Here is a 26,122-nt window from a genome sequence, read left to right as displayed (position 1 = left end):
GTCTCTGTCTTAGGAACTGGTTGTGGATCTTTTTGACAAAATATTGTTCTGTCAGAAAACGCAAGTGCCAAACCTTTTTACAGTTTTACCAGGCAGTTTGTCAGATTCTGTCTTTCCGGGTGGAATTTCTGATAAACTTGATGCTTTTGATAAAATTTTGAGTTTATTCCCTGGGCTATTTCTCCATTTGGTAATTGCAACCATTAGATAAACTGTATGTATGAGGAGAAACAGGAATTCAGGGGCTGCCATCGCTGAGGTACCTTGGCCACAAGACAGAAGTGTTGTACTTCTGCTCTCCTCTTTGCTGTTTGGTGGCACTCTGGTTTTTGCGGTGCCACAAAGATAATGCTCCTCTTTCCAATTTTAGCCCTCCTTGTAGCTAGTTATTAGGGTGGTACTTAAAAAATTAGCCTTTGTGTAGTGAACACGATGCTCTTTCTTGCTTATTTATTTTTTATTTGTTACAGAATAGCTGCAGCTACCCTACCTGGGAATTAGTTTCTAAATGACAGGTCCTCACTGGCCTGGCCACCACCACTCAACCTTGAAAAATGGTGTTTGCAAGCTACTTTCTGGCCTGACCCAGAGCACAGCTCCCTATGAGATTTGGACTGCAGAGCATTTAGTTTGTGGGTTCTGTGGAGCGTCAAATGTGGGACAGGGATTGTTCTCTTAAAATGGGGATGGTTCTTTAAGTGCAGAGAAGGAAAGCTTTCAGTCCCTGCACAACCTGTAATACAGGCAACATCATAGAACCATAGAATGTTTCAGGATAGAAGAGACTGTTAAAGATCATCTAGTCCAACCTCCCTGCCATGGGCAGGGACACTTCCCAGTAGATCAGGCTGCTCAGAGCCCCATCCAACCTGACCCTGAATGTTTCCAGGGATGAGGCATCTACCACCTCTGAGCAACCTGTTCCAGTGTTTCAGCACCCTCATTGTAAACAATTTCTTCCTTTTATCCAGTCTAAATGTACCCTTTAGTTTTAAACCATCAACCGTTGCCTTGTTGCAACAGGCTGTGTTAAAAAGCTTGTCCCCATCTTTCTTATTGGCACCCTTGAAGTATTGAAAGGTTGCAGTAAGGTCTCTATCCTCTTCTCCAGGCTGAACAAACCCAACTCTCTCAGCCTGTCTTCACAGGAGAGGCTCTCCAGCCCTCTGATTGGTTTTGTGGCTCTCCTCTGGACCTGCTCTGACAGGGCTCTGTCTTTCCTGTGTTGAGGACCCCAGAGCTGAACGTGGTACTGCAGGTGGGGTCTCACAAAAGCAGAGCAGGAGAATCATCTCCCTCGACCTGCCAGCCACACTTCTTTTGATGTAGCCCAGGATGATTTGCTTTCTGGGCTGCAAGCACACGTTGCCAGCTCCTGTCCAGCTTTTTATCCACTAACATGCAGGCATCTCAGACACGATGTGTCTCTAGAGACGGGAAAATGTGTAATATTTCCCTAAGGTCCCCGAGACCTTTTTGAACCTGAGTTTCCAAAGTTCGGGGCCTTAAGTTTCACTCCTGGTCTGGTTTGTTCTTCTATTTGTACCTGAGGCTTGTGTTTCTCGATCAGAAATTTACAGGATTCGTTGTCTTACAGATTGGAGAAAGCATCTTTCAAGCACTCTTGAGCATAGCTTAAATGTGTGTTCAAGTTTACATTATATACCATTACAATGCTGATTTTAAACTCACTGTGAAAGTGTGAGGATGGGGTTATCTTGCAGGAGGTCACTCGCTCAAGCGGGAGTTCTCTGGCTCACTGTGCTTCTGCTGCAGAGAGGAGAGGAAAAATCTGTAAGAAGGTGGCCAGAGCAAACAACGACCAGTAGTGGATCTGGGTACCGGAGCTTGTGTAAGAATGAAGGACATTCGATCTTTTCCCTTACTTGGATATCTCACTGCTCGTCTCCTGGCAGTGCTGCATTCACTTGCTATCAATTCTCCTCACCGAGGAGGTCTCTGCTGACCCAGGACTCTCAGTCCAAGCGTCAAGCTCACTCATGTTGTCCCATTGCTTGCAGTTGCTGATCTGTGATGGTAGCAGCTGCAGTCCCGGACATGCCTGCCATTCATCTTTGTCGACCTTAGGAGTTAGGAGGATTTCTACCCTTACATATAAAAGTTGGTGTTGCTGTAGGTCTTTACATAGGCTAAGAAAACCATGAGTTGTGTTTCTTTTCTTGTAATGAGAGAAGTATCCCTTACACAGCAGAACATAATTGTTTGTCTGCAGAACTATACTGATCATGGATTTTCTAACTGCAACAGATTGACAGATAAAATATTGAGTAATATGAGTCACCAAGTCTACATGCTACTACCAATGGGAAGTAAACCAAAACCTTTGCAAAGGATATATTGCAGAAGAATATTCCTTTTACTAGCATAGTGATGCAAGACTTCAGTGTCATCTTAGCAAGAATCCTGACAAATGTGCCTCGGTATGAATCTGCTAACACTGAACATTGTTGTGTATCCTACAGATAGGGAAGAAAGTTTTTACAGTGACGGTGGTGAAACACTGGAACAGGTTGCCTAGAGAGGTGGTAGACGCCCCATCCCTGGAAACATTCCAGCTGAAGATGTCTGTGCTTATTGTAGTGTTATTCAAAGCTGAAATTGCATCATCCATGCTGCATTTCCAAGACCATTTTAACAACTTCCCTTCAGAGGAGTCTTGCTTGGTGAAACGAAAATTGAGAAATCTAATTTCCTTTGAGGCAAAACCCTCTAATCTTTATGTATATAATCACTGTCTATATTCAGAACATGAAGAAAAGGATTTATGATATAAATAAGTATGGCAGGATTAAGTAAATGACTATATGTGGATATTACTATCTTTGCAAAAACAGTAAAGAATCTTTTGCTATTCTTTAATGATACAATTACTCTGATCTAGCTTTGAGTAGGAAGATCTGAACTTCTCCCATTTTCATATGGAGTTTTGAACTACTAGAGGGAAATATCTATTTCCAATTACTACATGTAACATTATATACAGGTTTAGAAGTGCAGTGTTATGAGCGTGGGTCAGTATGTTCTGTTAGACTTCTTATCAGTTTATATATTTTCATGCATTCATTACTCATAGAAGGTTAAGAAATATTTTCAGCTGGATTTTGTTCTTAGGAAATCATAATTTCCATTAGTAGTGTCATCCGAGAAACTGATAGGTTAACCTAAAACATGCTGAAATTAGTTTATAGGAGCAACTTGAGAAGTTATCAAGTCACCTAATGGATGGCATTTTGTTTGCTTTTATAATGTGTTTGATTACCTGCAGTCTTGATTGACCTTTAAAGCTGGATATCATACCAACTTTGAATTCCAGCATAGTCAAGAAACTTTGAAGATCTAAAGACCTGTCATCCTCTGTGTACTGATAACATACGTTTTCCTGTATTTTATGTCCATAAAGATTTTATCACCTTTGGCAGATGATAAGGACTGAAAAAAGGAGGAAGTAAAGTAACGTTGTGTCTTTTACTGTTATTGATGGACACTCTCGCTAGGTATTACAGATTTTGTATTGGTCCAGGTTGATGTTAAATGGCCTCCACAATAATTCTGTTTAGCTGAGAGCATTTGTCTCATCTCTGCATCTACCTGTGTAAAGACAGCCACTGCAATGAGGTGGCGTGGATTTGAATTTTTCTTCATAATTACTCCGTTAGGATTAATCTAAAAATTACGTCTCTAATCCTTTCACTCCTGGCCTCCTTCATAGTAAGAGTAAACGATCTTCAAAGTGTGGCACATTACATTTTAGAGTAGATCTCCCTATGGAAAGATTTGAAACTTTGTAGCAATGACTGAGAATTAAAGATCCTGGTGAATGCCACGGAAAACAACTGTCTCCTTTAGGAGAACGTAAATAGCTCTGGACATCCAGCAGCTAGTCTGTCAATGCAGATACATGGTGATTGAGATCACCCACCTCAAAGCTGCTCGGCTGTTTTGCAGTGCCAGCAGTCTGTCTGCAAGGTAGATTGCAGTTGTCTTGCAAACTATATTCTAAACCACCATCGATTTATGTATCATTTTAAGAACAGTATTAAAAGTTTTGATTTGCTTTTGGTTTTAGTATGAAATATTTTGAGGTTTTTCAGTTAAGTTAATTCACTCCCTAATGTGTTTACTTTTTACATTTTAAATAGCTTATAGCTTTATTCTCCTGATGTTCAGATTAGTTGTCCATTACCGTAGTAATATTCTGCAGTTTACCACCCACAGCCTCTGAAGTGATCCATCTCGAAAGGAAAATCCCAGAGTAAAGGAAAAAAAGCCTGGCTTAATAGATTTGATTCTGTTCTCAGAGAAGTTGACAAACTTAACATGACATGTTAACAGCACAGAGTATTTAAACATTGGTTAGAGCTGAGAAATTCAGATGCATATTTCATATTCCTATTTTCGGGGGGAAAAATGAGAAAGCAAGAAGTCTTGAAAGCAGCTGTTCAAATAAGTAAGAAAACCTTCACAAGATGTTTGGCTGTTTGAAACCATTGTACGCAATAAGAAAACTGCAAAGCAGCAACTTGAATTTCAGCATGCTTTGCTCACCATGCTACAGTAAACCTCAGCCCCTTGCCTTGTTTGGTCAGGGGGTCTTCTAGGCTGAAGCTGTTCATTAACCACTAAAATCTAAGCTTTTCTTGCTCTGTAGAATTTGTGGCGACCACTAAAATAAGTAGAAATATCTTGAAAAATTATACACTGTTCAGAGAAAGCTACTTAAACCTCTATTTTTGTAGACCATACAAAATAATACCGATTTTATGATGAATTGGAAACTATGCAACCAACAAACCCCATAATTTATGGGGTATCCTTGAATTCACAGCAGATACAAACCATGAAAATAATGTTTTACATGTGAGCTTTATTTCTACAACTTTTCTATTTTTTTTTAAAGTAACCACAAAAGAAGACATTTGAGATCATATTTCTTGGCTTGATAACAACAAAGTACAATGTCAAACACTTAAGGCCACATCTTCAGTGATATGAAGCCGTACCTACAATGTCTGCATGAATCCCTTATAGTTGTTAGCAGAATGGGTTGACTGAATTTCTATTGGCTGCCACAAGAAAAATCCAGAATTAATGTAATCACCAAATACAGTGAGAAAAGCTCCATAACAATTTCTGGACCAGCCGGCTTTTTCTCGATGCTGTTTTTCCATCTTGATAGCTCTGAATTGCCTCCTAAAAGCATAAAGTACTGGTTTTCTTCAGTTACTGTATTCTCATAAAAAAAAATTGTCAGGCTGAGGTTTTCTGAAACTTAACTTGTTACTGAATTTGCTGCATTTTATATAGCAAGTGTGCGTTGTGCCAGATTAACCTGATACATTAGGTCCTGACATTACAAAATACTGACAGTACATGAACTGCGAGATATGTGATGAGGAGACTGTAGTGTGTTGGGCTCTCAAAAGTGTTGCCAAGTTGTAAGAGGCTACTAGTAGCCTTAAGACTTGGTTAGATCTTAACACTCTCTTTAGTTTCTTAGTTACCACTCATGAATTCTAAATTTTGTAAAGTTGGTCTATTCTTGATATAGTAAAAAATTAGAATCCTGTGATTAATCGGGATGATGTTGAGGGTCTGAGAGGCAGAAAGAGAGTTCAGCCTAATTGGATAATGTACAAGGTTACATAGCTAGGAACTAATAACTTTTTAAATATTTTTTTTCATAAGCTTATAGCTTTTAATTGGGCAAAAGAGAAAGAGCTGGTGTATCCCTTACTTTCTGCTCAGTTGGGTGCCGCCAACATCATGGAGCAGGATAAAAAACCAAATACATTTGGAGAGGCTCTTGTAGTGGAAATAGTACTTATCTTGTTGTAGAAGATAGAGATAGGGTCTCATGTGGAATATTGTATATAAGTGTGATCAGCAAGATTTAACCAAAAAGCATTGAAAGTAGATGATGGGAGTGAGGAGCTGCTACGGTAATCAGAAGCTGTGGAGAGCCTGCTCTTTGCAAATAGCTTTCCAGTGCCTGCTGTCTGCCCACTGTCAGGGTGAAGTGTACAGGAACATAAGTCCTGTTTATGATTTACGGGGGTAATGAGCAAAGGTAACCAGCAGAAAAGGAACTATTTTACTGAAGCGATGTTGGGGAAGAATAATATATGAATGAATTTGAAATGAATGGCTTGAAATTAGAAAAAGGGTTGTTAAGCACTGGATCAGGCTGCCCTCGGAAGTGTTTGAGTCACTACCCCTGGAGGTATTTAAAAGATGTGTAGATACAGTGCTTAGGGATATGGTTTAGCAGTGGACCTAGCAGTGCTAGGTTAACGATTGGACTTGATCTTAAAGGTTTTTTCCAACCTTTGTGTCTCTAAGATCACCTGTAATGCAGAAGGAGAGAGGGTAAAAGAACCTCAATAAATGGACACTACAATACAGTCAAATATGATCAATTTATGGTAGAAAGCATGGCCTTCCATGATGGTAGAGACTGGACTTCGATTCTCTTGGACCTCGTCAAGTCTTGTGACCTTACACTTTCTCAGAAGTTTGAGAAAACAGTTCAGTTGGGAATGGCCTGGTGATCTCCTTTATTGAGAGGAAATCAGATGTATGGGCTTGTGAGTGCAGGAATTTCCCTGACTGGATAACCGTTGTGTAAAAATGTGGTTTTGGTTTGTGGCTGCACAGCTGGAAGAGCACATGAGTGTCGACGTACCTAATCCCTGGCTTCTGCCATCAGTAGTGACTTTATGTGACAGGAAATCTGATTTGAACAACGGTGGATTTGGCCACCAGCAAAGGAAATGGACCTAAATAAAAGCTCAGATTTCCACAGAAAGCTGCTTTCTGGTTTCTGTCTTTATGCTTCCTTTTGTATATCATATATCACAGTGTCTGTGATTGAAAGTGGCTAGTTTATGCTACTGTATAATTACAGTACTGGATACAGGGTCAAACGAGAAGCCTGATGTGCTTCAGAAATATGTTAAATATTGAAAAAAACAGCTGACATAGAGACCTTTAATTGTTAAATGATCCCACTTTAATGTAATAGCTGTGGATTGTTTTTTTTTCAGGGGCGGAAGTTTAAGATTGTTGTTTAGCTCCACAGAATCAGAGCTTGTAAACAGTAAAACAATCTCCATTTGTAGCGTAGTTCTATTTTATATTTTTGATATTGAATGTCATTAGTTAGTGATCTCCACTCTTACGGAATGCAGCTTGTGTTGATAGGTTAATCTCAGCAAAAATTTTACTTATTGAAAAAACTGAGAAAGAACTTTCTAAAATACTTACTTGAGGGAAACATTTTGGTTTTTGCTATTTACAGTCATATGGGGGGAAAAGAAGATCTCAGACTGAACTGGGTTGCAATTTTCTTTCTGAAAGATTGCCAATGACTTATTTTTACATTTTATTCATGGCAACTGAACTTTGAGTGCTAACTATGTGTAACTGAAAAGAAGAAAATTATGCCAGGTACTTCACTGCAACTAAAATAACTGTGTAGTTATTTTACTTTTTATTCGGTTTCTTCATTATGAAATTCACTATAAAATTGATAATGTTGGTGGAAGAAATACATTAGGTTACGTAAAATATTTATAGGTTTGGCTGTAAAGCAGAAATTTCATTAGAGGAATGAAAATTAAAATGTCATAACTGATTTAGTGCAAAATTAAAGTTCACAAAACCATTTTAAATATGAAATTTATTTAAACAGTCAGTTCTAAAACGTAGACCAAGTTAAATACTTGGACTTAATCCAATGAAAACCTCAGTGAGACTCCTAGAATATACAGTTAACCTCTGTGTTCCTCTGTTGTATAAAAATAATTCTGTTATCTGTGCTTCTGTTCTTAAATGTTGCTGGATAGATCCCAGGCATTTTTTTTAATATGTGCAGCTCATTCATTCAAAATCAGGTCAACAGTTTTGAATTGATAATTCTACTATAAAAATGAACTAAAATTTCATTCTAAAATATATTACTCTCGGTCTTCCTTTTTAGACCAATTTTTAAATTAAACATGTAGTGCTAACTGTTTAAAATAGATTTATTAAACATTTTAAAATGAAAGTGTTTCATTTGCAGCACATTTCTTGGTCTTTTGGAACAGAGTTGCACTAGCAGCTTATAGCTGGAAAATTAATGAGGTATTAAATTTTTATTTTCCCAGAGGTTTTGGGTTGGGTTTGATTTTGTGGGTTTGTTTTGGTTTGGTTTTTTTGCTGGCAATTTTTCTGTACACTGGAATAGCAATGTAGCCTGTTTATATGAAGAGTAACTCAGGAACTGTAGTGAAAAACTGTAGTGAAAAATATCTCTAGGAAAGAAGAAATTACTCTAAGAAAGCAGGTATAGAAATTTGAAGTTTCTATGACAAAACAGTTTTGTCATGCTTTTTGAGTCAGCCTGTACCCCAAAGCTCCATCTTCAGTATGGCTCATTCAGTTTTCCTGAGTATTTTTTTGCATAAGCCTTTATACTTTCTGTCAAGCCTCACTGCCTTTCTCTCTATTCGATCTTTCACACTTTTTCTGTAAAACAAAAATTACCTCCCTGTACTTAGCAGTCAGCTTTCCTAGCAGTTACTTTTGCCGTTATATGAGAGGGTCTTTGATCTATGAATTGAAGCTTTGCACTAGAATTCTTCTACCTGTGAATTTGAATCGTCAAGCTCCTTCCTGTAAATTAAATACGTAAGTAAAATGGCAGGTTGGTTTAAAGTTTAAGCTAAAAAATTCCTTATACATCTGTTTCAAGTAGCCTAACGTCCCGCGATCTGCTCCGAGTCAATTTTACAAAGCCGATGATGTTCATAAACGCTGTGGAGAAACACTAGGTGACAGTCAGTCGGAGCGACAGAGTCGTTCTTACTGTGCTGTCGCCAAACACAAATGCTTTGGTATAAAAAGGGAAATATTCTGGTTTAAATTGTTTAATAACAGCAACTGAAAACTGCATTTACTTTGAATGTCATTAATGTATGTTGAGTGATGTGCTTCTATGATGATTTTACAGTGCCAGATATGTAGACTGACAAGGCTGTCTTTGCAAGAATCTCCTAGCTGCTTAAACAGCTGGAAAAATAAAAATACTGCTCAAAGGCTATTGAAACTTCTAGCAGCAAATCCTTTCAGTCACTTCGGGCATGCTGAGCTTAACCAGAAGGTATTTCTGCAAAATACTTAGATAGGTAATTAGAATGATCGATGATAAATGATGATCTAAAAGTATAAAATCTGATCATACTGGTAGGTTATTTCTTGCTTTGTGATTAAAAGGTGTAGGGAGTAATTTCAAGGAAGATGATCCTCACTTTAAAAGCTTAACAAATGTTTATTATGTTGCTCATTCATGTGGAAGAATAGTTTGTGATCTGTAAACATTTTCACATAAGAATAATTTTCTGCAGAATAATTTAGCTCTATTGATTTCACTTGAATTGCTCACACGTGTAACAGTCGATAGGATCATTGACTGAACAGATAAGTTAGTAATGCCAAATAACTAAGTAAAGCCAATATCTTCAGATACTCATTAGCCTGGGAAGTCATTCTAATTTTCTCTGGGACTTTGGGCATGCTTTGAGAAAATATGTGTGTCCCAGTGCAAATATTCTTAGTCAAGAAAGTGCACAGTGAACTCGGAATATCCTGTAGAATAACATCATTTGTAGTGAACGTGCTGTGTGGTTGTTTGCTACTCTGCGGAATAAATAACTTATATTTGAAGAATTTTGTAGTATTTTGGATATATAATGAATAGCACATGTAAATTGTAGGAAAGACCTTAGATTGTTTCAGATATGGTGTAGCAATTGCTGGGGAAAAAATAGTACTCCTAGTAGTTGTAGCGAAAAGATGGAAAGTGATATTCTAGTGGATTACAGTTAAATATCAAAAACCCCTACTTGCCAAGGAGCATTGTTATGATTCATTTAAGGCAGTAGCGTATTTTAGAAACCTGGTAGTCTTGTTACACCCTCTCGAGTGTATCTGTCTTGTGCCATTTATTTTGTGGAAAATCGTTCTGGTTGCTGTACCTCATGCCCTAAACAATGGAAATTGTAAATTGACTGTGAAGAATTTCTGTCAGTATTCAGAGCTGAATATGTATCTACTCTAGTTATACTCAATTCAGTTATTTGGAACTTAATATATATCAATTCTAGTCCTAGACTCCACCAGGATGGATTTAAATTGTGTAAAATTTTCATGGACAGTTGCAGACTTTTTTGCATAAAACATAGGATAGGAAGAAATGAAAATTCATTTGCCTCTTCTGGGAAGGATAAGCTCTTTGACATAAAGAGAAAGGGAGGAGTTGGGGTTTTTTGTGTATTTTTGTTTTGTAAATACCCTGGAATGCTGCCCTGAGCTTTTTGTGTGGTTCTACCACCAAGACGACTAAGCCACTGGCCCAGGCTCTAATTCCTACAGCTTCAAGTTAATGGTGTTGCCATGAATGTTTGTTGGAGTGGTTGTGTTGTAAACTTAACAATTTAACAAACAATATCAGTCTTTTATTGGGTTCTCTCCGTTTGTGAAGCTAACTGAAATGAAATCTGAAGGCAATCTTCAAACCTGAGTGTAAATGAGAACTTAACTGCATCAGGCAGTCATTGCTAATATAGCTGACATTGTCTTAAGCAATGCAACTAATGAAGCTGAAAAGAGATGTAAAATAAATATGAAATAATATATAAGTCCATATAAATCTTCAATGTGTAACGGGGTTATGCTGTGTGAATGAATAGTGATGAGGTCCTCCATAAAATCTAAAATAAATAAATGTGTCACTTGGTGACTCCTGTCAGCCACAAAATACTGAAGCTGGAGCAGTTAGTTTCAGTTCTCCCACCTGGATATTTCAGAACCTTTTAAATTCACTGTAAATATTTCATAAGCAGTAACATTACTCTGCCTGTAAGCAGCTCGTTGCAGTGTGAATGAACTACAAAAGGTATGACTCCTCCAAAATAATGCGGGTGGATTTTAAAAGAGAAATCCATCTCGCAGAGAGGAGTCTGTCCTGAATTTCTGATCAAATCCTCTTTCAGAGTGTTTATGATTCACAGAGGTACAAGTGAGAAGAAAAACCAACGTTATCCTCATTTATTTTGCTTGTCTAATTATGGACATTCCTTTCTGTGAAATGGAAGTACAAAGCTTAACAGAGTAAATTGGTTATTTTTTTAATATAAAGAAATTGCAAGTGGTCTGGAAAAATATGCAAGAGAGATGTTTTTCAGTGACTTGAATTAAAATGTCCTTTCATCAGCTAACATTGGGCCAGGAGCAAAACATGCAAATGTATATCTGCAGTAAAAGTCAAGAGAGTATCCAGAATTGCAGAAATATAACATGGAGGGCTCTAAACACTGATTTTTCAGAAAATATTAATTTAATATTTCAAATTGTGAAGTATTTGCTTCTACACAACAGAAAAAGAGCCCACATTAAGAGCACTGGTGTGCATAACCACCAGAATTGCTGTAGTGACCTAACACCGTCTTAGAGGATTGCAGTTACAACAATTTCATCTTGCCTGAAGAGAGCAGTTTCAAAAATTCTTTGTTTAGTACATAGTAATGCTTGTATTATTACAAGTCTGGGTTACTTCTACGGGTATTATTTTCATATTGCATTGCTTGCATTTTGAGCATCTTTTAAAAAAATAATCCTTGAACATTTATTGTGAAAACTTTTAGGTATATGTTGAATAGTAGAAATATGTTTTCTAAAAGTATGTGTTATAGAGAAGGAATTTATGTTAACTGTCACTATCCTCCCCATCCAATCCTATGTGTTTCTTTTGATGAAAGATAACATTTAAAGCATGCATGCACTCTCTTGTTTAGTTATTAGTACAGAGATTTTATATATCAAACTTTTTTTAAAATTTGAAATTACAATCATAATGCATCATCTCATAGATAATTTTAAAAAGGTTTAAATATTGAAGTATTTAAATATTAAACAAGGATTAAGTATTACTCTTAAAACGGTACATTATCTTTTCTGTTTCTGGGTTCTAAAAGTGCTGTGCTCAGAAATATATTCACTGCTAATGGATTCAATGCCTGCGATTAAAAATAGCTTAAGTAAATCCTTATATTGGCGTGATGGATTTAAGAGGGATGTGAATTATTTGGAAGTAATTTTGTGAATTTTATGTTACAAAACTTCATCTTCTATGTAGTAAATTTCACTTAATCTATAAATATTTTTATATGATTCATTTCTATAAAGATAATATTTACCATTAATTTCTTTTTTGATTATAATAAGCCAATGAATTACACAGAACAGACTTCCCCCCCCAAGTGCTTCTTTATTTTTTAATTGCTGATATATTTTGTAAGTAAAAATATTATCTTTTGGCAATTATAAGATAAACAATTTTAGCAGTGAACTATTTCTCTCTATTTGACAAGGTATTAATTAGATAAATTAAGAGAATTGGCAACAAAAGGAATCATTACAATCTGTGCTGTTTTAAAAGGATTGTTATGAAGTGATCCAAAAATGGAGAGAACTCTTTGATAGAAGTTAAATGTTTGCAACATATAACTGGAATTCTCTGAGGAAAAATTGTATCGCTATTGTTGCTATCAGGAGAAGATTTAGAAATGTCTTTTCAGATGAAAGTGGCTAAGCTGTTGGAAAAAAAGTTCCTTCTAATAAAGGTTATATATACATAGGTATAAAAACTTGAATATATCTCATGGGTGCGTAGTATTTCTGTAGCTTACAGAAGTGACTATTTATAAGAATGTAACATATATTTTTTCAAAGCAAATTATTTTTAAAATGTGTAGCATTTGGTACTTGCAGCTGTCAAGGAAAGTACTGTGTAACTGTGAGACATGAAAAATGCAGATGCTTCACCTTTCTGCAATTGGAAGTAAACTGCTCAGATTGTACTTTTGGGGATTTTTTTTTGTAAAGCAGAAAGCATAGACCTTTAATCTGCATTTAATGTCAGCACGAAATCCACCTTTTATAAAATGGAGTTTGATGAATTAGCTTTTTGGAAAGCTTCTTTTGAAAATCTTCATCTAAGCTGTGACTTAAAAATAGTTTTTGTTATGAAAGAGATCATTATGTTCATTATTAACCTATAGCAGGACTCATTCTTACAAATACAGGTAATTTACAGCTGAAACTGCATATGGGCAAGTCATAGATAATATAAACTTAACAGTCCTCTACAAAGTAATATGGAATAAATTTTCTTAACTGTTTGAGCCCCACACTCTAATTTATGACAACAGCATGAATAAATCAGAATAAAAATACCAGAACAGAAAATGAAACTGTAATGTGATAGTAGTTTTCTCTTTAAAAAGTTCTTTGTATATATATGTGTGGTTTTAAATTTTGTAATCTATAGACAAGATGGCAAAATTTAGAGTTCTACATGAAAGAAACCACAATTGAATTAAACCTTTAAAACCACTCACTGAGCCTCCTAGGTCTAAATTTTGTAGTTATCGTCAGCATAAGAATAATTAATCTTGGATGCAAAATGTTCCTATGATTTGCCTTGTATAAAGGTCCTTTTCCTTATGTTTAGTCATCTTTTAATTATAATAGCTGTGATGCCAAAAGAAATACTAAAATTTCTAACAAATTCTGACTATTCATATTAGTCTTTAAAATCGACTTTTTTGTCATCCTACAGAAAGTAAATTCTTGTACTGAAGAAAGGAGTTGTAAAATTAGTGTTTTCATGCAACAGCTGTGTAGTCATGTGATATTCTTGTAGCTGTTAAATTTGTGAGCTCCTGTAGTGTTGCAAAATAAGACTAGCAAGGGGGAGACGTGTGAGATATAAAAAGTTGCAAAAAAAAAAAATTTTTAAGGAACGTTTTCTCACATTAGGGAGTATTCCACAGAGTAATAGAACATAATTTTTTTTGAAAAAAAATTCTTTTTCCTGATTTTAATCCATGTCAATCAGAGTGGAAAAATTAAATAGAGCCAAAACATGTGGAATTAAAGAGAATACGAACAAAATGGGATAATTAAGAGGAAAAGTATCAGTTTAGAATTGTCTGCCATGCTAGCTGCGTGTTAAATGGTCTCGATTCCTGGTACTTACCAAAGTTTTGCATATGGAGTTTTGTTTACTATGAATGTAGAATGATAGAAATTCCCTTCAGGGGGAGGAGGATCTGGAGCAATAAACTCTCTAACTATTTTCTTATTGACCAGATGCCTAAAAGCACTTCCCTTAAACTGCAGACCAGATTGCTCTGTTTTTCTATACGTTGCAGAAGAATGAGTAATGTTTACTTTCAGTACTGCCCAATAATGGATCTGTTTTCCTATTTCATCCTTTTTGTACCATTACATACCTCTTTAAATGCCTGCAATTCTGAGTTATATGTTCTTTTAAGAGTTTTACACATGGAACCCTGATTTAGCAATGAGTACCTGAATCTCTGCTAGAAGTAAAATATACACTTAAATAAACCTAAAATCAGGTTTTCCATATTAGCATAGTAGAATATTGTAATTTGAGGGAAAAAAGGGACTATACTGAGTGTGAAAGGATGCTTTTCAAATATGATCATGCAACATGTAGCAAGTCCTTGGTTTTAGCATCTATTCTAAAAATCAAGGCATAAGGTTATTTTGAAGTGATGTGTGTGATATATTTGACTGATTGCTGTGAATTTCAAAAACATATTTTTAGTGGGACCTGTGCTCTTAAGTTGTTTTGAAAAGTCATCCTAAACATCATACAATCCAAAACATCATATGCTGAGTTTAAATAATGAGACTAATTACAATGCCTTTATATAATATAATAATGTATTTTCCAGGAGGCTTTGAGTGAAATTCAGGTGAATGAAGGTAATTGGCAAAGGTCATATTGAATAACTGAGGCCAGAATTTGACTTTTGCAGTTAGGAAGCAGGAAGAACAATGATTTAATGGTTTGTCTGAAATGTTTAAAATTAAGACAATTTGGATATTTTAGACCAATAACTAGACCTGTTCCCTTATAAGCAATTTTTTTCTAACAAAACAGTATTTTTTTACTCCAGCTCAATTTTTGAAATTAGAAGATATTCTGCTAAGTATGGCTTTTTGGCACTAACTTTCAAAACTGCATTTAAAACATTTTACACTGAATCAGAAATCCCTTACCTACTAGGTTACTTCCGAACCCATTTAATTTTTAAGGTTTTTCCTAACATCTTTCCTTGAAAGATGTCAGATTGTTTAAACAGTCTCTAAGAAATATGCAAGCACTTCTTAAAGGCCATCAACTTGAATTCCTAAGTTGTGCAAGAGTGTAGTGGGCCAGTACCAGCCCCTACATGCCCAATTAGTATGGGATAAATCCGCTTAATTTAAAACTTTTGATCTTCTATCGCTCTCTTAAATGCTGCAGTAGACTTGTTCTGATAGGCTTGTACAATGTCCATCTGCTAATTAATCTTAAAAAGAGCTGGACATTATGTATTTAATATTCTCAGTCACGTTTCTTTGCAGTCTAGCTGCACAGGTGCAAAAAATCTGGCACAGCAATATGCTCAGCAGATGTGGCAGCGTCCTAGCCAGGATGAGGTGGGCTCTTGTTTCTCCCACAGTCTAACTTTTAGCAGCAGGTATGAACACAAATCCATGTAAGACAGGCTATTTGATGCACTGATCTCTTGAGATAAGTGCTCTTGATGCTCAGAAGGGAAGATCAGTTATAAATACGTCCGTACACTATATAATGTTTTTAATATATTGGGATATGTCCCTGCTCGCAGCAAGGGGTTTGGAACTAGGTGATCTTCAAGGTCCCTTCCAACCTTAACCATTCTGTGATTCTATAACCATCCCATTCTATGATATAAAGCTTGCTAACATTGATTTTTCAAAGTGTAATGCCATCTAGGGAAGAACATAATCTCATTTGCTCAGATTACAGTTTGTAAATTAATGCCATCAAGCAGGCAGCTTCATATTATGTAACTTTATGGAAAAGTTTGATTTGGATTTAAAGGACACAACTGAGTACCTTGTCCTATAGATTAGAACTGATTCCAGAGATAAATCAAAACTGCATGAACTGATAAAATTTTTGGTCGTGTTTTAAACAAAAATTTCATTTTAGAAAAAATTGTATTTTAAAAAACCCCTTCAAGCCTAATTATAGATTGTTATAAGCAAAGACCTCAGTCCAGCAACAGGCTTGCTGCCTACTTAGATCTATCCAAAATGCAACTGATGGAGTAGTAGTATCTCCTATGAAACCACTTTACCTATTTGTTGAAAAAAAAAAAAAGACATGGCTTTCCTCTAAATCGTATTTCCTTAAGCTTGATTTTTATGATGGCTTATGTGTAAAATGTGTGGATTTGTGAATTTGTTTTTCTTCTGAGGACCAAATACTTAGCATATGGCAGGAGTACCAGTGTGATTCTGTGCGTAAACGTAGCTATCCTACTGTAAAAGTTGTAAAAACACTAGTTTTATTATTTTTTGAATGAGAGCCATGATACCAAGGTCAAGTGTTTGCCAAGCTCTTCACAAGATCAAGACTCTTGTCCCTTTACAATACTTAAAGGACATCTTCTTGATTGTTTTCTGATACCTTATTCTGGCAACTTTGTACTCCACCTTCAGGATTATGATATTATTTCCATTCTATTAAAAATAATCTTTCAAGCTTTTATTCTTTGCAGTTTACTCTTACCAATATTCTTGCATATATTGTCGGTACAATTGACAGTAAAACTGCTAGAAAAAATACTTTTTCCATGAAAACCTATTACAGTGCGAAGTTCTCTGTGTGACACTATGGCAGTTAGAGCTGCTGGGGAGTGAACCTTTGTGAAACTGCGTTGACTTCAGTCAGATAAAGTGTAAGTAGAGAGTTTCCCTTGTGGATTTGACGGGGGGCATGAGTCTGCTTTTTCTGCCTCTGAAGTGTTTTACTCTTAGAGTGAAATAACTTTGTTAAAAATATCTGCAAACACACACCCTGACCTCCAGGAAAATAATAGCAAGAGAGTTATGTTTGTACACATACACACAGACCGTAGTTCAGACTTAAGAGTTCCTCCACCTTTCTTGGGTCGTCATTCTTGGATGGTATCTGACAATACAACAATGCTCATCCCAGTTTCACTCTCTGACTTCCTCACGGAGGCAAGGGCTTCCACATAACTCTCTGGAAGTTGTACAAGTTGCAAAGCAATAAGGATACGCTCAAACTGAAAGCAGTTTCTGGGTTTTAAAAACACAGAAGGGGTGCTTGTAGCAGCTGTTTTTGCACTCCTCGAGGGAAGAACAATATTAAGTGGAATTCTGGAATTAAATGTAACAGCAGTAGCATTAATAAATATGCATGCTTGCAACTGTTATGGCTTGGGTTTACTGGGTGATATTTATATTTACAAGAAAGTCTGGGAGCTCGTTCAATGGAGTATAGGTGCCTGCCAGTTGTGGCTAACACTTCCCTGTTTGCTGCTTGGGCTGCTGAAGGTGCAGGGCTGCTGTCTGCACCAATGCCCCATGTACAGGCAATATTACAGTAAACATTTTCTGTGAAACTAATGAACTTTCACTCCAGGCTTTGTTTGGGACGAGCTGTTAATCGCAGAGCTGGTTATGACATAAACCAAAGGTCACTCCTAGGTAGTGGTCCTGTGTTGGGTACTCTGAAACAGCAATGCAGGACTGGCAGACCGAGTCTAGAATATACTCACGTGATATGATGTAATGTGATTTCAGAGGTGGTCTGGGCAGTCAGTTTTGGACCAAAAGCTATTGCTTTGCCTTATTTAGGCAGTCACATCATGGGAACCAAGGACTGGTGATTATCAAAAATATCCCTGCCAGCATGTTGAGATAGGGCATCATGGTCTGCCTCATGGACAGTTAAAGGATTTAATAGACTCAGTTTCCCTGTATTTTGTGTGAATGTGAATCTTTCACTTTACAATGAATAGCAAAGAAGTGCCTGAAAATGGCGTTCAACAAAAAATCTTTATATTGTTTGCATATATTTTTACCTCAGACTTATTCATACCCTGAATTCTAGGTGAATTACTTCATTATTAAATGTAATGACCTTGTATGCAATCACACAACCTCTGGACTTTTTACTTCCATCTTCTAGAAATACACTGCTTCACAATACGCCCAAATGGTAGCAGTGTGTTGCGACTACCTTCTGTGCTGCCAAATATAGTGATGCATAGGAAGCACAGTAAGTTAGAGTTTGGCTGCCATGGGCTGCAAGGCAATGTGCACTCAGAACAGTTCATCAGTCTGAGAAAATACTTAGCACTTTGCTGCAGAAAAGCATACCTCTTTGACTGTTTTCCTCCTGAGACTGGTTGAAAAGGACTGATAGATAATCCTTCACCTTCCATTTTGCTGAGCCAAGTACAGGGGAAGTTGGCCAGAGTGTCTCGGTTGCTGCAGCCCATAAGAGAGAGGCTGGGACAGAAGGAGACGTGTTCTGTCTCTTCATTTGTCTGCTCTGGAAAGCAAATGCATGTGCTACAGATATGGGGAGAAAAGGACCTGATAATTAGCATCAACATCAGTTTGAGCTGGCAAAGTTATTTCAGCATCTGCTTGCAGATTTTCATGATCCATGCCGTCACTCTGGTACTTGGGAGTAGGAAGATTGAAATGCATTATTTATTTGGTTGTTAAAACTGATAACCTTACACGTATTTCCACAGGTTACTTTCAGATCACTATGGTGTATTTGTAATATTTTGTGCCTTACTAGACCGAGTAATGAAACTCTCACAGTCTGCCAAATCTGATCTCTGAATAGAACACAAGTTGTGGGCTTTTGTGTAGAGTGTGTATTTGATTCAAGGGTTGGAGACATGCAAATCCACTTGAGTTCAAATTCATAATTTCCTTAACTGCATAATGCTTCTCAGACAGGGTCTTAATAATCTAAGAGTTCAAAGAAGTTTGACTATGGTGTTCATGTTTAAAAGTGGACAAGAGAGAAACTCTTACTCCTTTGTTCCTAAAATATTTGTTTCTTGGCAGCACTTGTCTGGATGTATAGCAGATGTACTAAATATAACCTACCTATGATTTAATGCAGCACACATGTAGAAAATGAAAATAACATTAATGCAAGTTATTTTAATATGGACCATTGGGCAAAAGAAAGCACTGTTCTGATCTGGAGTACTTATGCTGTGATATAAATAGGTTTGAATTTCCAGGGCTGACAGTCTGGCAAAGTTCATTCGACCTTAATTTGTGGTGCACGACTGCTGAAAATAATGGCCTCACTAACATTTATTCTGTATTTCTGTTAATAGGAGGAATGCTTTTTGAATTTAGAAGCTCCTATTTCAAGAGTATGTGGCTATGACACTCCTTTCCCTCACGTCTTTGAGCCTTTCTACATCCCAGACAAGTGGAAATGCTATGATGCTCTTCGAAATATGATTAACTACTAAGCAGTAGTACAGGTGAGAAGTAATGTTTAATACTGACAGTTTGCCTGTAAGGATTCTGACAGAGTGATTGCAAGATTTGGGGCTAAAGTGCTACTTCTGTTTATTTATTTTTATAACGTGAATTGTCTCTTGTGACTTTGGGCCATATGGGTCTTAAAGGCATCTGAATATCTTTCAGCAGTGCCATTGCAATCAGTGTTCAAAATTAATTACTTTGCTTAATCAATCTGAAGATTAAATGTCTTGTATCCTGAGAAGTGAAAAGAACATAAAGTAAAAGGTGCAAGGACAGGAATGCATAGAATATATTTTAACCTATATTAGAAAACTTACAACTATTTCATAGTGTTAAATTTTATGATTTTTCTTCAGTGGTCTTGATCTGGTGAGTTACTAATAAGGCTCAGTTTACACCAAATATAGGTGCTGCATTGGAGAAATATACAGAGCATTGAAAATATATGTAGTATCTTGCAGTTATGTTCAAATACAATTATAAGGCTTATATTTAATATGTATTATAAAAATAATTTTTCTTTATCACCTTTTATATAATTTTGTGATGCTTGAAAATTTATGTTTGCGGAACCCTTCAGGCACCAAGTCTGTGAAATAATATATATTTATATTACGTGGCTATTAACCCCAGTTTGTAGCATCTTTTGTCTTTCACATAACACCCAGCAGCATTAGACTGTGCAGGGGCCATCCAGGACTTTGCGTTGAGCGTTGCCATGGGAGAACTTCAGGTGTTTAATGACCGAAGTTTGAACGTGTCAACGCTTTGTATTCTTTGCTTCCTTTAACTAAATGGATCAAGTGGCTTAGTTTTTCGGATTGACTCTTGATGGGTCTTGTACATCTGAACTAAAAAGAAAAGATGGCAACAGCCTGTTTTCCTTTGGAATAAGGAGATCCTGTAACAGGCCATCAGGGAATTTTTAGCTGTTGACACCAAAGAGGGGAGAGTCGAGGCAGAGCCTGTACTAGGGGCAACCACTTGTGTCCATTTTACCTATGTGTTAAGCTGTGACTTTAATTTAGGGTGAGGGATAGAAGGTTGTCAGTACCTGAGTGTTAATCTCATTTATATGTATACTTACTTTCAGAGCAACTTTTTGCCTTTCACTCTCTTTGTTTCCCTCAATAGCTGATAGTGGAGTACTTGAATGTGAAATAGGAATGCTACCAGTGACCCCTCAAAATAATGTAGTTCCACTTACAATATTTCACCTATTATTGACATACTGGAACGTTTCCTTAGGACTAAAAATGAAGAATGTTTTGGTCTTTTTTTGTAGAGTAGGTGGTAAATCCTCTCTTTTTCATTACAGTTGTCTTTGCCTTTTATCTGAGTTGAAGTAGATTTATTAAAGACTGACTTTCTTTTTTTGTTAGACACCCCTGTAATAAAGTCATTGAAGCTTTCCTAAAGAAAATGGATTGTATCTGCTCTTTGAGGTGAAGTACTGGGCCATGCTAGGTAGCCTCAATATTTTCCTTTCTGAAGGAAACCAAGGGACCAAATATTCTTAAGTCTGTGTAAGGAAAGGGAGAAAAAATAAAGACATTTAGTCATTCAAAGTCTTAGTTTAACCGCCATTCCTACATAAGATTGTAAAGTGAAGGAGCTATGAGAAGAAAAAAGGGAGTTCTGAGGTTGCGTTGAATTTGCATACAAGCCAGTTTCCACACTGGAAGTCCTCACTAAACCTTTCTGTAAAGGTCGTATGGACTAAAATGTGGAAAAGTCATCTACATTCATATTTAAATTTCTCCTGTGGGCTGCATCACATACAAATAACTCAAATATCCGAAGGCTCAATACACCACATCCTTTGGTTGCTGTGTCTAGGTATTAGTGTTACCGAATGAGCTGCTCAAAGGATTTTCTAAGAGAGAACCTTAATATGCCTTATTATAAAGCACATTTCATGGCAGTATTCCCTTATTCTTCTGTGTGCTGTAGTGGGTAATAGATCTTCATCCTGCCATCTACTCCACAGTTTGCCTATAAGGCAACACGCCTCTGTTTCTGAGAAACGGAATGATTGCTTTACATTTGCTTCTTTTTGCACTCAGTGTAACATTTATTAGTGACGTTACTCACCATCGGTCCATGCTGATGAGGTCAGTGTGTTCCAGATCACTTCATGTGGAGGGAGAAGGAGATATCTTTTCTAGGAGATGGTGTTACTGATGTTTGTGTGGGTTTGAGCACAGCCATAGTCTTCTATATGTTAGAGAAGCTGGGCCCCTTCTTGTTCTACTCCTGAGAGACAGCGGAGTTAGCAGTTCCCTGGGGTGAAGAGGGACGTAGAGGTGGCTTTTGAGGTACAAGCTGGCTAAGTTGTTGCTTGGGTTATGTTTCAAGTCAATTCTGTTAGATACAGCCTGGTGGCATAGCTGGCTGCCTTCTGCTTTTCCTCTCTTAATTGTCAACTTAGGTCTGTTGCTTTTGGGCAGGCTGTGGGGAAAAAAACCACAAGTGGTAATTGTCAAATATATCAATGGTATGTATGAGATTATACTTTCTAACACGGCCTGAAATCTCTGTAGTTTGAGTGAGAACCTACCTGCAACTTCGTTTCATGGGGTCTGCAGCAATGTGATTCTCTCCCCTTGTTACAGGAGAACACCAAGTTGTATAATGTTTTGTAGACTACCACTGTTTGAAAGTTCTCTTCAGACCTGTAAACAGGTTTTGTATTAAAGCATGGGAATGCTAACTCCAAATTTATTTTTATGAGTTATATTACACTTTTCTTAAAGTTATTGGTGTGTCAAAATCTCGCTGTCCTTATTCACATGGGTTAGTATTTCTCACTTAACAAAGAACAAATTCACATCTTCTTTAAAAAACAAACAAACAAAACTTTCCTTTGAAATACGTTTGACTGTGTGCAAAAATGTACCTCCTAACCAGAAAGGCTCCTGTCAAGTACCTGAATTAATGTAATACTTTTGTATCTGAGGCTAGTGCAGGGTCTCAAGCCGGGTGCTACAGTCAATCATTTCTAAACTTAGCCTGATTATCTTAGTGTACATTTGGTTTTATTCAGCCTTGGTTGACAGTGTCTCACACATGCAGAATTGTTTTTCTTGAGATTGACAATACAGATGGTTTTCCTGTACAAAGACAGCGTTTGACAATGCATACTGTATACCTCACTGATGAGACGGGCAAGAGCAAAATCTGTATCTTTCAGCAGCTTCTTAGTTATTAACATTTATAGATATGTTAGCTGTAAGAGAAATAGCTTCCAGGTAGGCAGCTGTATTCCAGATAGCTCTTTGTAGTTGGAAAAAAAGATGAAGAGAAAAGGAGCAGTGAGATTAGGATGGATATACATTTCCTGGATAGATGGAGTGGTGTCTGGCTGTTCATTTAGGGAGGGAGAAAAAAGAGGGATAATAGAAGAAACAGAAGAAAACAATCACAAGTTTTGTAAAATATACACTTGTATATAAATGTATTTTATGTACACAAATATATTGAAGGGTAGCCGTAGCATATAAATGACAAATAAGCCAAGTACTTTTCTATTACTTTTTTCTGCTTTTTCTACCACACTTGCTTATTTTGTTTTCTTGTTAAATTCTGACTTTTAAAATTGTACCTGCAAGATTACAATTTACCTCCATGAAAGTGTGTCTGTATATGTAGAGACACCATTACTATTACAAATTTAGTCTCTAAAAATACAAAGTTATCACACTGAACTTCATTGTAGAACTAATTACTGGAAAGTTTAATCCTGGCGATTAAAGGTTAGGCCTTGTTAGGGGATGACGGTGGGTTCACTTAAATTTATTTTTCTTTCCAAGCCCATTTTTGAAGTTGTGTTTCAACATCCAATATAGTTTGCTCAGAACCAGTTGCCCCAGTTGGGAGAGACTTGCAAATGACATCAGTGCATTCCTTTTCTCAGCCCATGAGTTGTGCTGGGAAGCACAAGGGACTTGGTAGATACTCTGCTTAGTACCAGTCTGTTCTTTGCACTCCTGGTTATTAGGCAGAGTTTCATACAGGTTAACCTGAGGCACAGGAAAAATATCATTCCTCTCCCTGTTTGGTAAATAAAATATGAGAGACTGCAAGATCAATTCTTTTTAACTTGATACTTGCAATTGGGTTTTTTTTTTCAACACAGAATCCCAAATGTGGCAGGCCAGACTGACTGCCTTTGATAATGCACTGTCTATAACCCACTAGAATAAACAGTCTGCAGAGGCTCGATTAGGACACAGCATTCCTGTTTATAATGTTTTCCTGCTGGATGACAAAAATAATGCCAATAGTCAGTGAATCATGTCTTATTCACAACCAGTGAGTAGTCCAAATACAAGAATAGTTTGCTTTAAGTTATCTACCATTGCTTTAAGTTAAGTCTGTCAGTATGGCTGCTGCAAGTCTATGCTTGTATTCAGACCTTGCTGAGAATTCATGCAAGATCAGGAGTAATGAAATTACCTTTAAAAAACCCCTATAAAAAAGAAAGGAACTGACTATAGTTTTTTTACAAGCTCCTTCTTCACTGTAATAGTAGATTGGCAGTATATCTAGTAAAACTTTAAAAACAACATATCACACTTGGCTTAACATGCTGGAGTGGGATGGAAGACACTTCATCATCAAGTTTTTGTGTAAATGGCAGCAAGTGATGTTGCCTTGACACTAGATATCAATTGCAGCATGTATAATTTCTGTCTGTCTACCTTAGCATCTTAAAATTGATATAGTTTTTAATAAGTATTTTGTTGACACACCTTGAGGTAAAATGACATTATACGTTTTAAAAGTAAGATTACCATGGAGAGTGCTGTGCATTTAAGTTGTGGATCTTACTTTCAGCCTTAAGATTTGTGACTTATTTTGTCATTTTCTTCTGCAGAGATTAGAAGAACAACAGGGAAATACAGAAGCTGCCTTCAAAGCTCTTGACACTTTACTCAGACGTTTTGGTTTGGAATTCACATAGCAGAATTCAACTATCCTTAATATTCATCTTGGATATTATTGAGAAAGGTCAAATCTTCCTTAATTATGAAATCAATGCTGGGCAGGTGATTGCTGTAATAATTAGTTTCAGATGTATTCAAAGGTATTCCAGATGTCTTACATCTGTTACACATTGCCGTGCTTCACTAGGTTACATCTTTAAACTTCACTGTGTAAATATTAGAAGCAGAATTTTATTCAATAAAATGTATTATGCACATGTTGTCTCTTATTTTTGTTATTGTTTTGTGAAAACCCAGAGAAGTTATTTGAACATGGCTGTATTTTCAACAAAATTAACGTGAGACAGCCAGACCAGCTTTAACCAATGTCATTAGATGTCTTTCAGCTGAGTGGCTTGAGGTAAAATAGTCCCGGATACACATATCCCTTTCTGCAAGCAAAATGACAACTTCATTTTTCTTGAGAGGGGAGAAGAGAGAAGAGATTTTTTTGCTTTGCTGCTATAGGTGAGAGGCTCCATTGGTACATCTTTGCTGCAATATCTCTATTTAGTCTGCTGCTAAGCAGCTGTGCAAAATGTGCCAATTTATCAAGAAAAGGTAACGGTACCCTGACATATTCATGCCAGTGATGGGAGGAAAGGCAGCACATGTACCATTTTCTTTTGGTGGGGAAATAGATAATTACCAGGAAGACTCTACTATAAAATGAAGTCTGAATGTTTATTTTTTCTGTGCTAATATAAAGGACAGTGAACATCCATCCCTAAGTGCAAAAAAGGAGTCCAGCGTTTTAGACTGAGAGCTTCTGAGCTCAGTGGAGGTTTGCTTAATTTTTAATAATGCTCTTCTTTTCCATATGAAAAGCCAAGGACACAGCAAAGATGTGAAAATTATCCTCTCTTGTCCTACATTCCAGGACTGCTCAAAGGGCAACAGATCTTCTTCCAACACAGTAGTTTCAAAGCTTATTACTAAATTCCTTTGGTACCAGCTCTGCTCAGTTTTCCACCACCTAAGTTAAGTGTGAATTCAGCAGTTCCTAGTCTTTTTGGTCACTTTGCTATCTGTACCAGTCAATCTCATGCTGCATTGCTTCTTGTGATATGGGGGACGAAGGGGAGGGAATGAGAAGATGTATGCCAGTAGCCAGTTAACTACATTTCCATTGAGGGGGATATTTCAAGGAGAAGAGAAAATATTGTTGCACACAAACCTTCTCAGGGCAGTCCTCAAGATGATGGCTGGAACAGGCCAGGGAGGATGCTCAGGTGGATAACTTTGCTTTGAATGTCGGTGGATATTCCCCCCATGGCTCTCCCTTGCCCATTCTGATCATCTGGGAGGTTGTTATTCGAGCTGAAATTCAAGGGAAATCTGGCCTTTGAGACAATGTCCTTGATACAGGCTGTTTAGAAGGGTCTGTAGTGATAGGTAGGGCAATAGTTTTAAACTAGAGCAGGCTAGATTTGGATGAGACATTAGGAAGAAATTCTTTACTACGAGAGTGGTGAGGCACTGGCACAGGTTGCCCCGAGTGGTGGTGGAGGCTCCATCCCTGCAGGCATTCAAGGTCAGGCTGGATGGGGCTCTGAGCAACTTAATCTAGTTCAAGATGTCCCTGCTCACTGCAAAGAGTTGGACTAGATGGCCTTTAGAGGTCCCTTCCAGCCCAGAATATTCTAAGATGTATGTTGGATGTGGGATTA

General features: G+C 37.0%; 1 long non-coding RNA gene across 1 annotated transcript in view; it reads left to right on the top strand.

The window, feature by feature from the left end:
• LOC104273720 overlaps positions 1-24,665 on the top strand; it is a 53,616-nt gene extending 28,951 nt beyond the window's left edge. Inside the window, exons 2-3 of the long non-coding RNA XR_717817.1 lie at positions 19,308-19,460; positions 24,344-24,665. This is a non-coding gene — a long non-coding RNA (uncharacterized LOC104273720). The remainder of the gene's footprint in view (positions 1-19,307; positions 19,461-24,343) is intronic.
• The last annotated feature ends 1,457 nt before the right edge of the window (positions 24,666-26,122 follow it).

The sequence above is a fragment of the Apaloderma vittatum genome, unplaced genomic scaffold (assembly GCF_000703405.1).
Source record: "Apaloderma vittatum isolate BGI_N311 unplaced genomic scaffold, ASM70340v1 scaffold4395, whole genome shotgun sequence".
Taxonomy (NCBI): domain Eukaryota; kingdom Metazoa; phylum Chordata; class Aves; order Trogoniformes; family Trogonidae; genus Apaloderma; species Apaloderma vittatum.
Note: the sequence above shows the minus strand (reverse complement) of the source record. Positions and strands in the feature narration are given on the sequence as shown.